Source organism: Haematobia irritans, chromosome 3, assembly GCF_050003625.1.
Source record: "Haematobia irritans isolate KBUSLIRL chromosome 3, ASM5000362v1, whole genome shotgun sequence".
Lineage (NCBI taxonomy): Eukaryota > Metazoa > Arthropoda > Insecta > Diptera > Muscidae > Haematobia > Haematobia irritans.
Window position 1 is genome coordinate 37535911 of NC_134399.1, and position 16871 is coordinate 37552781.

Sequence of the window (16871 nt, forward strand, 5' to 3'; positions counted from 1 at the left end):
TTAAATTTTTCGCTTTCTCAGCTTTTTTTCTTCATATGCTATCAAAGTCCTTTAAAAGCGAGTTAACGGCAACTTTATTTTCCAAATTAGGACTCGACTTCCAGTAGAAATTATGCTATGTTTGAAGTAAAAAACTTCTTTAAAATAAAGTTTTGAAAAACGTGTCCTACACGCAAAGAAAAAAAACGTTTGGAAAACGTGTACCGAAAACGTTTTTCTTTTGTTAGAGTTTTTTGCATTGCTTCGAAAATTTTAAACTTTTATCACCAAAAAAATTCGTTTGTTATAAAATTTTTATTTTTTCAATAAAAAAAGTTATTTTTGAAATAACAACACAGTCCATTTCGTTTATATCAAACACTGTTCTTTTCTGACTTTAGGTCTTTAATAAGACGCATTTTACAGTTCAAAATTTAATATAGTACAATGTAATGTTGAACATTTTTTCGGAATCTTCCGAATATATCTGTAATATATGTAAAAAAACAAAAGCAAAAAAAAAAAAACTTTGGCCGAAGCAGGGATCGAACCCACGACCCTTGGCATGAGAGTCGGAGGTAGCTACTGTTAAATAAACTTTGTTTATTCGGTTCGTGGGCGCCGCAAGCTATGCTATATAAATATAACTTATATGGATATTTATCTATTGATGACCATAACAGGTACATAGCTCAGTGGTTAGTGTGTTGGCTTACAATGTGCATGGTCCGCGGTTCGATTCTCCGTCCAGGCGAAAGGTAAAAAAAATTTTAAAAATTTATAAAATCGTATAATTTCTTCTACATTGTTGGTATTACAGGAAAAGGTGTTAAGAACTAAAAATCCTCGTGGATGTGAGAAAGATGTGAGGGACAATGCAATTAGCAAGAAAATAATGTTTTTTTTTTGAGTTAGTATTTATGAAATTGTTTTTACATCCTGGAAAAGAATAAACGTTTATCACAAAAAGTATATACTTTTCTTCCAAATACACTTCCTTACAGCGAAAAGCAAATGAGAAACGAACTTTGTTTGTCTAAAATTTCGTTTGGGAGGAAAGAATTATTTTTTTGCGTGTATATTTGAACGATTTTTTGCTTTGTAGTCAAGATGCAAAAAGACAACAAATTTAAAGACAATTTCATTAAATTTAAAGAATTTTTCTGAATTATTAAAGTCAAGTCGACCTTAGCCTATAAATTTTTTCTTTCATGTTAAGATGCCCATTTTTAAGTGAAATCACTTAATTATAAGGACAATACGACTTCATTGAAAAGTTTATCGACTTTTGGACAAGGAAAATAACTTTATTGTAGAGAAATGCGTCTTCTATGCCAAGCAAAATTTGTATTCGTATTTCAAAGATATGAAATCTTTGACCTCACGACAATATTTATTTTCAGTGCAAGTACAACAATTTAAAAAAAAATCTACAATAATGTCACCATGAAGGTAAACTATGATTGGTTACACAGATGATGTATGGTTATCTTCTCCGTAACTTCCTGTAGGTTTAGCTTTCTAGGGTTAAAAAGCTATTCATATACATTATTATTATAATAGTTTAAAATCCAAATTAATAACAATTGCTATTGTGAATTTAGGAAACATCACTTTATCCAAAATTCAATCTGGCAATACCGAAGCGATTTGCAATGACGAGATGTTCGGGATAGCCCATACAAATGTTGCATCGAGTACTAAAGGGTGATTCTTTTGAGGTTAGGATTTTCATGCATTAGTATTTGACAGATCACGTGGGATTTCAGACATGGTGTCAAAGAGAAAGATGCTCAGTATGCTTTGACATTTCATCATGAATAGACTTACTAACGAGCAACGCTTGCAAATCATTGAATTTTATTACTAGAAAAGTTGGCAGAAAATCCGCTTTTTTATCGACAAATTTTGTTCAGCGATGAGGCTCATTTCTGGTTGAATGGCTACGTAAATAAGCAAAATTGCCGAATTTGGAGTGAAGAGCAACCAGAAGCCGTTCAAGAACTGCCCATGCATCCCGAAAAATGCACTGTTTGGTGTGGTTTGTACGCTGGTGGAATCATTGGACCGTATTTTTTCAAAGATGCTGTTGGACGCAACGTTACGGTGAATGGCGATCGCTATCGTTCGATGCTAACAAACTTTTTGTTGCCAAAAATGGAAGAACTGAACTTGGTTGACATGTGGTTTCAACAAGATGGCTCTACATGCCACACAGCTCGCGATTCTATGGCCATTTTGAGGGAAAACTTCGGAGAACAATTCATCTCAAGAAATGGACCGGTAAGTTGGCCACCAAGATCATGCGATTTGACGCCTTTAGACTATTTTTTGTGGGGCTACGTCAAGTCTAAAGTCTACAGAAATAAGCCAGCAACTATTCCAGCTTTGGAAGACAACATTTCCGAAGAAATTCGGGCTATTCCGGCCGAAATGCTCGAAAAAGTTGCCCAAAATTGGACTTTCCGAATGGACCACCTAAGACGCAGCCGCGGTCAACATTTAAATGAAATTATCTTCAAAAAGTAAATGTCATGGACCAATCTAACGTTTCAAATAAAGAACCGATGAGATTTTGCAAATTTTATGCGTTTTTTTTTTTAAAAAAGTTATCAAGCTCTTAACAAATCACCCTTTAAAAGAAAATACGTATCGTATACGTATCTTAAATTAAAAAAAAAGAAACAAGGAAAGTCTAAAGTCGGACGGGGTCGACTATATTATACCCTGCACCACTTTGTACACAGAAATAAATTTCACGAATATTTTTTCAATTAAAGTCTTAATTGAGTTTTAAAATATATTCAATTAAAAATTTAATTGATTCAACAAACTTTTTAATTGAAACAAAAATCAATCACAAAAATTAATAGTATCAATTAACTTTTTAATTGGATCAATTAACTTTTTTAATTGACTTTCAATCAACTTGAAGACATTTAAATTGAAACAATTAATTTCGTGATTGAATAAGGAATCAAATTTTTTGTGTGTAGATCCACATTTTTGATATTAACGTTTTTGTTCTCCTATACATACATTTAATTCTGGCTCAATCTGGACAAAATTTGTTAGACTTCTAAAAAAACTGTACACTTAAAAATTCGGCTAATCCGCCGGGGTGGGACACAATGTTAGTAAAAAAATATGGGAAACATTTAAATCCGAAGCAACTATTAGGCAACTTTGCTAAAGTGTATTTATGATTTATCGGTCGATAGCTATGTATTAGAAGCATAGGAAAATTTAAGTCATTCTTACAAGTTTTCAACTTAGCAGACTTTCTTGACATACTGTATATGAGAGATATATCTAAACCTGAACCGATTTCAAATTCGGCATGCACAGCTAAAATATTAATTCTACTCCTTGTGCAAAATTTAAAGCAAATTAGGACAAAACTCTGGCTTCTGTGCCATATAAGTGCATATCGGGCGAGAAATATATATAGCTATATATCAATCTGCACCGATTTCAACCAAATTTGGCATGCATAGCTACAATATTCTACTCCCTGTGCAAAATTTACAGCAAATTAGGGCAAAACTCTGGCTTCTGGGCCATATAAGTGCATATCGGGCGAAAGATATATATGAGACATATATCTAACTCTGAACCGATTTCAACCGGCATGCATAGCGACAATAGTAATTCAAAAATACTCTTGCTTCTGGGGTCGTAAAAGTGCATATCGGGCGAATGATATATATGGGAGCTATATCTAAATCTGAACCGATTTCTACCAATTTCGGCACACTTTACAACACTATCAAATGCACTTCTTGTGCAAAATTTAAAGTAAATCAGGCTGAAATTCTGGCTTCTGGGGCCATATTAGTAGATATCGGGCGAAAGATATATATGTGAGCTATATCTAAAACTGAACTGATTTCTTACAAAATCAATAGGATTCTATTATGACTCAAAGTGCATACTTGTGCCAAGTTTTAGTCGATTGGACTTAAATTGCGACCTAGACTTTGATTCCAAAAATGTGTTCACGGACAGACGGACATGTCTTGATCGACTCAGGGGCCGGCCCTGAGCAATATTGCCAAAGACACCATATGTCTATCTCGTTGATAGACATATGGTTCCACAGTGTGGCGCAGGGTATATAAATAAATATTTTGAATTTTCTTTTAATAAGAAATTCTTTATTTTAAAGAAAATAGTAGCTGTAAAAGACAAATCAGCAGCTTTTGGCTTGCCATTCGAACGAAAGTGTTCGTTATGGTTATGAGAAAAAAAAAATATGAAAAGTTACGTTTTAAAACAAAAATCTACATTTATTGAAAGATATTTGAACTGAAATAAATTTTATTATTTTTATAGTTTTTTTTTAACTTCAAAATTTGCCTTCTTCTTTTAAATTTGTATGTCTTTGAATTAAAGCCAATTGTGAAAAACTGCCAATATAATAAAATAATTGCCAATATATATAATAATAACAATTTAAATTTCTTCTTGAGACAAACTAAAAATAGAGCCTATATTATTATCGACATATTTGAAGTTTATTGTATAATTTATTAGATTGTGTTTTGCAATAGGTGATATGCACATTTGTAGCTATTTTGATCTTACAATCTAAGAAAATACAAACGTGTTTTTTGTTGAAAATATTTTACGTATTCACAAGATACTATCGAAATTTGCTACAATTACATAATTGCTGTTATACTTTATTAATCATTTTCTTTTAATCTCTTCTCTTTTTAGGTAAGTTTTATCTGTGTTGACATGACACAATTGAGTCACTTAAACTTAAACGCTTGGTAAATGGCATGGAAAACTTTTAAAACTTAGTAGAAGGTAATTTTGTTTAATTTGGTTTACACATGCGCTTGGTGTATGATCTATATTTATTAACGGTTCGTTAATGAAAGCCAAGGGAAAATGAGAAGGTCATAATACACTGGCAAATATAGACAAGTTTATTCTGTAATAAATTGAAGCGAGGATTTCCCGGAATGAAAAACGGAGATATCCTGTGTAAGAAAAAAAAATATTAAAAAGAGACTTTACGCTCAAATTAAAATGTATTTGAATCCAATGATTTTGACCTTCACTTAAGGATCTTGATCTTGATTCAGAGAAAAAGATATATTTTCAAAAAGCAATCCAACATTAATTATAGCTTCTACAAATTAAATTAGGGATACAGGTCTGGTTCAATTCGATTTTGTCACTTTTTTTTGATATACTAACAAAGCTATTTATGACGAAATAAAGGGTGATTTGTTAAGAGCTTGATAACTTTTTTAAAAAAAAAAAACGCATAAAATTTGCAAAATCTCATCGGTTCTTTATTTGAAACGTTAGATTGGTCCATGACATTTACTTTTTGAAGATAATTTCATTTAAATGTTGACCGCGGCTGCGTCTTAGGTGGTCCATTCGGAAAGTCCAATTTTGGGCAACTTTTTCGAGCATTTCGGCCGGAATAGCCCGAATTTCTTCGGAAATGTTGTCTTCCAAAGCTGGAATAGTTGCTGGCTTATTTCTGTAGACTTTAGACTTGACGTAGCCCCACAAAAAATAGTCTAAAGGCGTCAAATCGCATGATCTTGGTGGCCAACTTACCGGTCCATTTCTTGAGATGAATTGTTCTCCGAAGTTTTCCCTCAAAATGGCCATAGAATCGCGAGCTGTGTGGCATGTAGCGCCATCTTGTTGAAACCACATGTCAACCAAGTTCAGTTCTTCCATTTTTGGCAACAAAAAGTTTGTTAGCATCGAACGATAGCGATCGCCATTCACCCTAACGTTGCGTCCAACAGCATCTTTGAAAAAATACGGTCCAATGATTCCACCAGCGTACAAACCACACCAAACAGTGCATTTTTCGGGATGCATGGGCAGTTCTTGAACGGCTTCTGGTTGCTCTTCACTCCAAATGCGGCAATTTTGCTTATTTACGTAGCCATTCAACCAGAAATGAGCCTCATCGCTGAACAAAATTTGTCGATAAAAAAGCGGATTTTCTGCCAACTTTTCTAGGTAATAAAATTCAATGATTTGCAAGCGTTGCTCGTTAGTAAGTCTATTCATGATGAAATGTCAAAGCATACTGAGCATCTTTCTCTTTGACACCATGTCTGAAATCCCACGTGATCTGTCAAATACTAATGCATGAAAATCCTAACCTCAAAAGAATCACCCTTTATATATCACTTAAACACAAGTGAAAAATGTTTTCTGAATTTGTAAAAAAAAAAACTTAAATCAAGGATGCGATATCCTCAAAATAAATCTTAGGCTATATTTGAAGCTTTTTTATCTTCAATTAAACCAAAGATCTTGGTTAATTAAAAGAATATTTCAATTGAAACCAAAAATATTCCTTTTTGCGTTAGCAAAAATTTGCATACGACTTTATCAAAACGGCACAAATTTTAAGGATCCTAAATTAATATCCTCAATTTTGTAAAAAAAAATCCAAAGCAAAGATTATAAGTATACTTTAATATTGGTCCTAAATAGTGGGCAACTAAAATTGTGTAAAAAAAATTGTATTAGATATTCTTCCAAATTAGAGCAATACTGTTTTTACGATCCAAAGTAATGATTTACATAATACTAAGGACATATAGGGACGTCGTTAAAATAAATAAATTTTAATTAAAATAAATAAAAAATTAAAATTAATGATTTTTGTTCTAAAATATTTTTTATTTTTCATTAAATTTAGGACGTGAATCATCGATATTAGCCCTCCTTGTCATATGTCATTAGTATAAGGCAGCGAGCTACCGTGATGCAATGTTCAGCAATTGTTTCTGTGTGTGAAAGCTGAGGTGTTTTCCTTTAAGTTTACAAATTTGTGGGTCCCTAGTGGGTTAGATTAGGTTAGGTTATGGAGGATGACACGAATCCGAACTAGCGGATTTGTGTCCACTTAGACCATAGTTGGTCCATTGCGTTTCCTCTAACTTCTTTCCAACTTCCTCAACGTGTCTGCATGGTGCAATGGTTAGCATGCCCGCCTTGCATACACAAGGTCGTGGGTTCGATTCCTGCGTCGACCGAACACCAAAAAGTTTTTCAGCGGTGGATTATCCCACCTCAGTAATGCTAGTGACATTTCTAAGGGTTTCAAAGCTTCTCTAAGTGGTTTCACTGCAATGTGAAACGCCGTTCGGACTCGGCTATAAAAAGGAGGTCCCTTGTCACTGAGCTTAACATGGAATCGGGCAGCACTCAGTGATAAGAGAGAAGTTCACCAATGTGGTATCACAATGGACTGAATAGTCTAAGTGAGCCTGATACATCGGGCTGCCACCTAACTTAACCTAACCTACGTGTCTGTCTCGCTTCGGCCGCTTCATTCTATGATAATGTGCCCTTCGGATGCACCTAGGTCCTCCACCCCGATGCCTTGATCAAGGCAAGAATACCCCTCAGGCTGCATTCTCGCAAGTCGGTCATAGTCTGAAAGAAATAAGAGCCCAGTATCTTGTTTCTTCTGAAAGATAGTTCTGGACACTGGAACAGGAAGTGAAATGAATCTTCCGTAGCCTCGGGGTCCAGACACCACCTACAAATATCATCATTCGCTAGACCGATCCTTACCATGTGTTTTGCCAGAGTGTTGTGTTGTGTCGTGTTATGATGTCTATTATCGACCTCACATCCTCTCTTTGCAATGGCATCAGGATTTCAGAGTTCCAAATATTATACTCGTCCCATATCAGTTTCGTTTGTTCACAGCCTATAGAAGAAGCCCATAAATCTTCATATTTGCTATTGATCCTGTAAATAAACAAATAAAGCGGAGGAAAAACGTCCGAAATGACGTTATCCGTGCCACCTGCGCCTTCCTTAGCCAGTAGATCTGCCACTTCATTCCTAGTTATACCATAATGTCCAGGTATCCAGCACAGAGTTACATTATGCTGTTCAGTGAGAACCGTAAGTTCTCTACGACAGCGGCTGATTACCTTCGATCTTATGTTCGTATTGCCCAGGGTCTTTATAGCTGCCTGACTATCGATGTTATATTCACCCTCGACGATGGGTTGCTGATATCGCATATAAATAACGGCCTCATCGATAGAAGTTCCGCAGCTTTTGTAATAGCAAATATCTCAGCCTGAAAAATTATGGATTTATCGTCTAATTAAAGGACTCCTTAAGTTCCAATTCCTTGCAGTAAATTCCGCTGCCTGTACCCTCGGCCATTTTCGAGCCGTCCGTATAAATGTTGAGATTTCCAAAGTGTATCCAATTTTCGTCCCAGTCCTCTATGCTCGGGATAATTGAATCCAAATTATTCTCATACATATGCCGTGTCGTTATATAGTCAGTTCTCATATGTCGTCCGGCATAGACTATCAGTTCAGTGTGTCTGCAGCCCGTGCTCTCCAATGAGTCCAGGACCCTCAGTCTGATCAATATGACCTCCGCGGTCCTCCTAATATGCAGATCCAGGGGACATATCCCCATCAATACCTCCAGTGCGGTGGTGGCCGTTGTCCTCATCGCCCCCTTCATGTAGATGAGGGTTGTTCTACCTAGTGGGTCCACGGGCTGACCTGTAGGCGTTGAAAGTTGGCCACGGGGGTATGAAATTTTGTTTTACCTATCAACTCTGCAATTTTGAACCGATTTCGATGATTTTTTCTTTGCTGGATAGAACTTGTAAAGCTCTACAAAAAAGTTCGTGTGCAATTATCTTTTACCGTTCGCAAGATCTGGGCCTCACAATTTATTTTTTTTTTGTAAAATTTTGACAGTGGGGTCAGTAGTTCCGTTTTTGAACTAGAAGTTCCGTTTTTGAGTGGATTCGTAAGTTTTTTTTCTTAACTGTATCTCCTACAAAATTTTACAAATTCTAAAAGAAAAAAATGCGTACCCTTTAGATTAAAAGTTGTAAAGTCCACAAATTAGAATTTCAAAAAAATATCGAATTTTGACTTTTTTTTTTTGGAAAAAGGCACATACGTTCTTTCTGCCGTAACATTTTTTATAGATTTCTCTCAAAATTTTTTTACTTGTGTTTTATAGAACACCAAATAAGGATACGTTTTAAGTTTTTATCGGCCATTTTGGTCAAGTAGTATATGAGTTCTTCTCCTCCCAAAATCGGCAATTTTTATAAAAGAAAAAATTTTGTTTTCAAAAATTCTCATTCGGCAATGCACCGATTGCCAAGCCGCTTTGTTTTCCAAAAAGCCCTATGTGTCCACTAACCAACTGTAAAAGGTTTCAATATCCTACCAATAAATAGCAGAGAAATAGGAAAATTACCATAAAATAACGGTTTGTCAGCATATGTCCCCACTTTGGGGATTTTGGAGATTTTTGATACCAATTTTGGGAATGATATATTCAGCAATATTTCTTGAAACAATTTTCCCTGCAAAAATCAATAAAAATCATAATGGTACCACAATTAGTTCAAAAGTTATTAAGTTTTCTATTCATATTTTTATTTCCCAAAAAATCGGAATTTTTGAAAAAAAAATTGTTCTGTTCCCCAAAAAACTTCCAAACTTCGTATTTTTAGCTCGCGTAAAATAATGCATTTCTGCAAATGTGTGTTTATATGGGAGCTATACCTAAATCTGAACCGATTTAAATCAAACTCGGCACACTTGACGATACTATCAGATATACTTCTTGTACAAAATTTGAAGCAAATCGGAAAAAAGTCTGGCTTCTGGAGCCATATAAGTGCATATCGAGCGTAAGATATATATGTGGGCTATATCTAAATATGAACCGATTTCAACCAAACTTGGCATGCGTAGCTAGAATGTTAATTATGCTACCTGTGCAAATTTTCAAGTAAATCGGAGTAAAACTGTGGCTACCAAATAGGAGCTATCTAAATCTGAACCGATTTCCAGCAAATTTTGCACACTTGACTGTATTAGAATCCTCGTGCAAAATTTCGAGCATATCTAGGCAAAACACTGGCTTCTGCAGCAACACCGGATTTTGTCAGTATTTGGTTTGGCCCCAGAAGCCAAAGTTTTGCTTAGATTAGATACGAATGCGAATTTGGTTTATTTCTCTGATATAAAGTTTTTCTCCTTGTCCACAAGTGACTTAATGGTATTTTTATATGAAAGACAATTTTGTTCAACTTCCCAGAAAAAAAAGCGTCAATTGGCACAGAAGCGACGAATTTAACATGGGCTTCTCATAGGACGGATGTCCACCATTTCAATAACCGTTGCACTGAATTTGCATCACTTCCTAAGGTGTGAGGCGAATTCAGTGTTTTGGATGTGAATTAAGAAATTTTGTGATATTTTGACAAATAAATAATTTTAATTTTTTTTATGAGTTTTTAATGCATTATAACGCTTGTCTGGAACGTTTGTTCTCAAATATTTTCAAAAATTTGCAATTTTTCTAGAAATGATTTATATTTTTTTCGGCAAAATTTTAATAATTTGTACCATTTTATTAATTCTTAATCCGTTTTTAACGCATTTGAAACAACAATTTTTTAAAATTCCTATTAAAAATACACTGAAAAAAATATTGTCGTGAGGTCAAAGATTTCATGTCTTTAAAATACGAATATAAATTTTGTTTAGCATAGAAGACGCATTTCTCTAATATAAAGTTTTTTTCCTTGTCCAAAAGTCGATAAACTTTTCACTGAAGTCGTACTGTCCTTATAATTAAGTGATTTCACTTAAAAATGGGTATCATAACATGAAAGAAAAAATGTTTGGGCTAAGGTCAATTTGACTTTAATAATTCAGAAAAATTCTTTAAATTTAATGAAATTGTCTTTAAATTTGTTGTCTTTTTGCATTTTTACTACAAAGCAAAAAATCGTTCAAATATAGGACATGTTTTTCAACACTTTATTTTAAAGACGTTTTTTACTTGAAACATAGCATAATTTCTACTGGAAGTCGAATGTTAATTAGGAAAATAAAGTTGTCGTTAACTCGTTTTTAAAGGACTTTAATAGAATACGACGAAAAAAAAACTGAAAAAGCGAAAAATTAAAATTTGCTTCCTGGAAACAAATACACAAAACCCAAATTTAAAAGAGAATTGTGTCTTAAAATTAACCTTACTTGTATTCTCCGCGTCTTTGGCTCGGAATCAATACCCAAATTTTTAAAGTAAAGACAAAATCTTTGGAACCGGGCATGCTTTTTTTTCAGTGTATGATAATAAGCGAGTTATAAAAAAAATTGACTCAATTGCACTTCCTCTACTGTTAAAATAAAGAACATGTTTGGGAGTACATTTTTGGAAGTACTTTTAAAGTTCGTGCCTTTCGAAGAACTTCCAATTTTTTTGCTGGGTTGGCTTTAGTAATTTTGAAAAATCCTTCAAAATTAAAGAAATAGTATTTAAATTTGTTGATCTTTTGTATCTGGACTAAAAAGAAAAAAAAAGTTCGTAATTAGGAGGACACGTTTTTCAACACTTTATTTTAAAGAAGTATTTTTTTACTTGGAACAAGCCTAATTTCTACATGAAGTCGACCCCGAATATGGAAATTTAAGTTGTCGTTAACATAAAGTTAACCTATTTTAGCACATTAAGAAAAAATCTGAACAAAAAAACAAAACGAATCAATTCAATTGTTTACATGGTATTAAAGATTATGCAAATTAAATTTACACAATATTAAGGATAAATTTCTTTAAAATAATGAAATTTTAATTAAAAGAAAGTTTATAATCTTTGCTTCAAATTTGTTTTTATTTAGGATACAAATTTTGATATTTTGCGTCCCACTGTTGAAGTCGTGTATCTTTGAACTAAGGCAAATTTTCCTTAAAATAAAGAAAAACATTTTTGATTTAAAGAAATCTTGATTTTTTTAAATTAAAGAAACATTTTTTTTTACTTTGAAGTATCCGTTATAATTTGGATTTTTAAACTGGCATTTGTTTGTAGGTGAATAGCTTTATTAACTCTTTCACTACCGATGTCCACTACAGAGGGCATTCAAAAACGACTCCAAACTCTAACTCCCCACTTAGTTTCGATTTATTTCTCGATGATATTTTAAAGTAGAGGCTCTTATCTAAATAAGCTATAAATATTTTCCATATTGCTGGGGACTAAAATGTATTTTCATAACATTTCTTGACAATAAACGAATAATACACAATTTGAGACAAATTTTCTGCTTTACGTCTCCAGTAAATGGATATTCATATAAAAATTATAGCCTAGGTTAGGTTAGGTTATGTGGCAGCCCGATGTATCAGGCTCACTTAGACTATTCAGTGAACTTCTCTCTTATCACTGAGTGCTGCCCGATTCCATGTTAAGCTCAATGACAAGGGACCTCGTTTTTATAGCCGAGTCCGAATGGCATTCCACATTCCAGTGAAACCACTTAGAGAAGCTTTGAAACCCTCAGAAATGTCACCAGCATTACTGAGGTGGGATAATCCACCGCTGAAAAACTTTTTGGTGTTCGGTCGTAGCAGGAATCGAACCCACGACCTTGTGTATGCAAGGCGGGCATGCTAACCATTGCACCACGGTGGCTCCCAAAAATTATAGCCTATATTATTTCAGATTCTTTTTTGATTGTTTTCCAACACTTCAACATATAGCTTTATAAATAATTGAGATAGGCCTTCCAAATTGCAATATTTTTTTCTACATGCTGTTAGTACAAGTAGAAAAAGAGGAAAAATGAAAGTTTTTAACATTAGGTTTAATTCGGTAGTGAAAGGGTTAATACCGCAAAAAAATGAAAATCCTATAAATGAGATCTGTATCCTAATTTTAATTTTATTTTTCTTATATTTAAAACCAGATAGGTAGCTAAAACATGTCTTTATTTTAAAGAAGTCTTATCTTTGGCCCGAAACCAATACCAAAATCCTTAAGGGAAGGTCAAAATCTTTGGATTCAAGTTAATGTTTGTTTTTTTTGAGTGTAGCAGCTCCGGTATTGGGTGATGACACCCCCTATGCAATACTTTGGAAATGAAGGACATTTGCATATTTCCAGATCATAGAATACGTTTTAAAAACTAAATTTCTTATTTCTTATTTAAGAAAATAAGACTGGAAATTTCCTCCAGATTTGTAGGGCTAATAAAATTTTGTTATTTTTGTTCATAATTTTTAAATCTAAATATAGTTAAGTTTTTTCATGGTATTGCAAGCTATATTATAATTTATTTCTGGCTTATTCCAAATACATTAAATTTATTTTAATATTGATTTAAAAAAAAAACATGATTGTTGCTACTCTGAAAACATCATTTCAATATAAAGTTGTTGCCCTTCACGCTAAACACGAGACTGAGAAGAAAAAGAAGAGGAAAACAAAATGAATCTTTAGTTGGTCGGTCAGATTACCTTAAACTACATTATAATAATTATTAAAATAAATTTTACTTTAGTCTGCCTTGCGTTGCCCACCCCGCCTGCCCTGCTGATCTGATCCAGTCCCTATCTGCATCTCCTTGACACTTATAACTTAAATATTAAATAAAATTACTTTTGTTATTCATCGAAATGTGAGCAATACAACGACCCACTGTCAAGACAAGACAGCAGAAAAAAAAGACAACTCGAATGACACTTGGTGAACACTCGGTCGGTCACTGAGTTGGATCGATCGAAGTAGTAGAATGAGTTATAGTTTATTTAAAGAAATGCACGTACATCATCGATTGTACTTTTGTATTTTTTGTTTTAATTTAATTGAATAACAAATGACTGATAAGGAGAGAACAGATTCGAAATATACTTGGACTGATGTGTTATGGCGGATGAAGAGACAGACGGTTGTTTGGTTGGTGGTTCATTGGATTTAGCTGTGCTGATATACTGCTGCTGCTGCTGCTGCCAGTTAAAAATCACTTCTAATGATGATAAGAAATAAACCCATCCAAAAGCAACCCTTATTGAAAGTCTTGGTTTGTATGTGTCCTAATCAGAGTTCCACAAAAAATAACAAAAAACTAAAAATTATAATAAACAATTTCCCTTCCGATAAGGAGAGGAGGAGTTCAAACCTTTCCATTTGTTGTTGTTTTTTGTTTTGTTCTTACAAACGGTTGTCTATTATCTTCGAAAATGCTAAGGAAAATAAATTGATCTCATTACGAGAGTACTTAGTTTTATTTTTCAGTTTATTGCACTAACAACCACTCCTAATCAGATAATGAGTAACAAGAATATATTGAATATATCTACTGTGTATATCGATGGTGACAACAAATCAATACACTGGCAAAAATCTAAGGAGTTTCCAATGAATCTGAAGTGGAGACATGTAAATCTTCTACGAACACAATTTCTAAAATACACTGAAAAAAATATTGCCGTGAGGGCAAAGCTGTGTTGTCCTTAAAATACGAATGATAGTTTTGCGCAGACGCATTTTTTGATATGAAGTTGTTTTTTCCCTTCTTCAAAAGTCGATTTACTTTTCCCTAAAATCGTTTTGTCCTTACAGTTGAGTGATTCGTATTAAAATTGGGTATCCTAACATGAAAGGAGCCACCGTGGTGCAATGGTTAGCATGCCCGCCTTGAATACACAAGGTCGTAGGTTCGATTCCCGCTTCGATCGAACACCAAAAAGTTTTTCAGCGGTGGATTATATCACCTCAGTAATGCTGGTGACATTTCTGAGGATTTAAAAGCTTCTCTAATTGGTTTCACTGCAATGTGGTACGCCGTTCGGACTCGGCTATAAAAAGGAGGTCCCTCCTTCCATGTCATTCAGCTTAACATGGAATCGGGCAGCACTCAGTGATAAGAGAGAAATTCACCAATGTGGTATCACAATGGACTGAATAGTCTAAGTGAGCCTGATACTTAGACTGCCACATAACCTAACCTAATCCTAACATGAAAGAAAATTAGGTTTTACTATAGTCTACTTGGCTTTAATACTTCTGAAAAAATCTTTTAAATGATTGAAAACGTCTTTAAATTTGTTAGTTTTTTATATCTTGACTTGACAAATGCGTTGTTTACTTGAAACATAGCACTATGGTATTTCTGAATTTGAAAATTAAGGTTGTCGTTAATACGTTTTGAAAGGACTTAATTGTTAAGAGTTTTAGACCTTTCATATCCCTCGGACCTGATGGAATTACTCCGGCAAACTTACAAGCAGTGACTGACAGAATTATCCCGTGATTGTGGGTGATCTAAAAAGGCTGTATCAACTTAGCATATATTCCAGGAAAGTGGAGCCATTTCTAAAGCGGGAAAGTCTCTCACTCGAGTGCGAACGATTTCCGACCAATCAACTTATCCTCATTCCTTCTTAAGGCTCTGCGGAGGTAGATATTTAACTTAGAACTAGCATAGATTCCAGATGGCTCTCGAAGCAGCAACATGCTTACTTGAAGGGCAGGACTACTGAGACCACATGACATGAACTAGTCAGCTTTATTGAAAGTTCACTATCTGTCAATGAATACACAATTGTGGCTTTTCGAGACATCGAAGAGGCATTCTATAACTTCCATCCGAGATCGATATTAAATGGATTGACAATTCTGAGTGTTGATCAAGGGATACTTAAGCTGTTAGACAAACTTCTAACGAAGAGACGTATTTCAGCCACACTAGGAAAAGCAAACATACAAAGGTATGTGAACATAGGCACTCCCCAAGGAGGAGCTCTATCACCTCTTCTTTGCTATAAACAACCTTTTAGTTCCCCTAGAAAAAGAACGGATAAAAGTAGTGGCATATGCAGATGATGTGGATCTAGCAGTCAGGGGAAAGTTCCCATCTACAAGTAGGGATATTGTACTGTGAGAAATGGGCGAAAGACAATGTTCTAGGGGATAAATCCTGCAAAGACAAAATTGGTCATGTACTGCAAAGATCGCAAAACTCCCACGGTTAGGCCCATTTCCTTAGGGGGTATTGAAATTTCCTTTGGTGGGTGTGCAAAATACCTTGGCGTTATTTTGGACAGGAAGCTGAACTTTAAGCCTAATATTGAAGAAAGGGCGATAAAAGCCTCGGTAGCTTTGTACGTGTGCAAAAAGGCAATAAGAAAAAAGTGGGGAATAAACCCGAAAATTGTGCATAGGCTCTACACGGCAGTGGTTAAACCTATAATGCGATATGGTGTTGTGGTCTGGTGGCCGGCTCTTCAGCCGCCGACAAATTTTGATAAAGTTCAGCGAATGGCGTGCTTGTGTATCTCAGGCGCATTCAGTAAGACTGGAACAGATTCCCTTAATGTCATTCTGCATCTAATGCCGTTAGACAAATTGGAGCGAGCTATCGCTGTGGTCGGAAAAACGCGCGGTTACAGTTCGGTCCTCAAAATAATGCCAGATGTGCCAAACGTGATGGATTTCACTCTGGCGAAACTACTTTTCGACAAAAAAGTTTGAAACTCTAATTCCCAACAGTGAGGCGTGGTGCACACATACCACGAGGAATAAACGTTATATAGATTTCTACACTGATGGCTCCAAATTGGATGGGAAAGTGGGTTTGGGAGCATATTCTAAAGGCCTTGAACTTAGAATAGCGAAAAGATTCCCTAATCATAGTAGTGTTTTCAGGCGGAAATATTAGCAATAAAAGATGTTAAAATTGGTTAGGAAGTAGTGATCCAACAAATGTTGGCATTAGTATGTCTGAGTATAAAATCCATGGACTCTGTATTCCTTAACTCGAAAACGGCCATCAACTGCCGCAAATCTCTCAACGAGATGGCTGAGCAGTATAATATTCACCTAATATGGGTGTCTGGCCACAGGAATATACCGGGGAACTGCGAAGCGGATGAGTTAGCAAGGCTAGGAACTACCTTACATATTCCAGGGGTATGCCTGCAAGCTCTTACTACATGAGAAGACTGGTATGATGGCAAAAAAGTTAATGTGATATCACAACGGACTGAAATGAACTTATCTCTTATCAAGGGATGCTTTTTATAGCTGGAGTTGTACAT

The 16871-nt window shown here is 34.8% G+C and overlaps 1 protein-coding gene and 1 long non-coding RNA gene across 3 annotated transcripts in view; one reads left to right on the top strand and one right to left on the bottom strand.

The window, feature by feature from the left end:
• Tis11 (Tis11 zinc finger protein) overlaps positions 1-16871 on the top strand; it is a 127188-nt gene that overhangs the window by 65058 nt on the left and 45259 nt on the right. The window lies entirely within an intron of this gene.
• On the bottom strand, positions 13069-13546 carry LOC142230571 (uncharacterized). Its single transcript, XR_012720736.1, has 2 exons — positions 13329-13546; positions 13069-13232 (listed from the first exon to the last, which is right to left on the bottom strand). It is a non-coding gene; the product is annotated as an uncharacterized LOC142230571 (long non-coding RNA).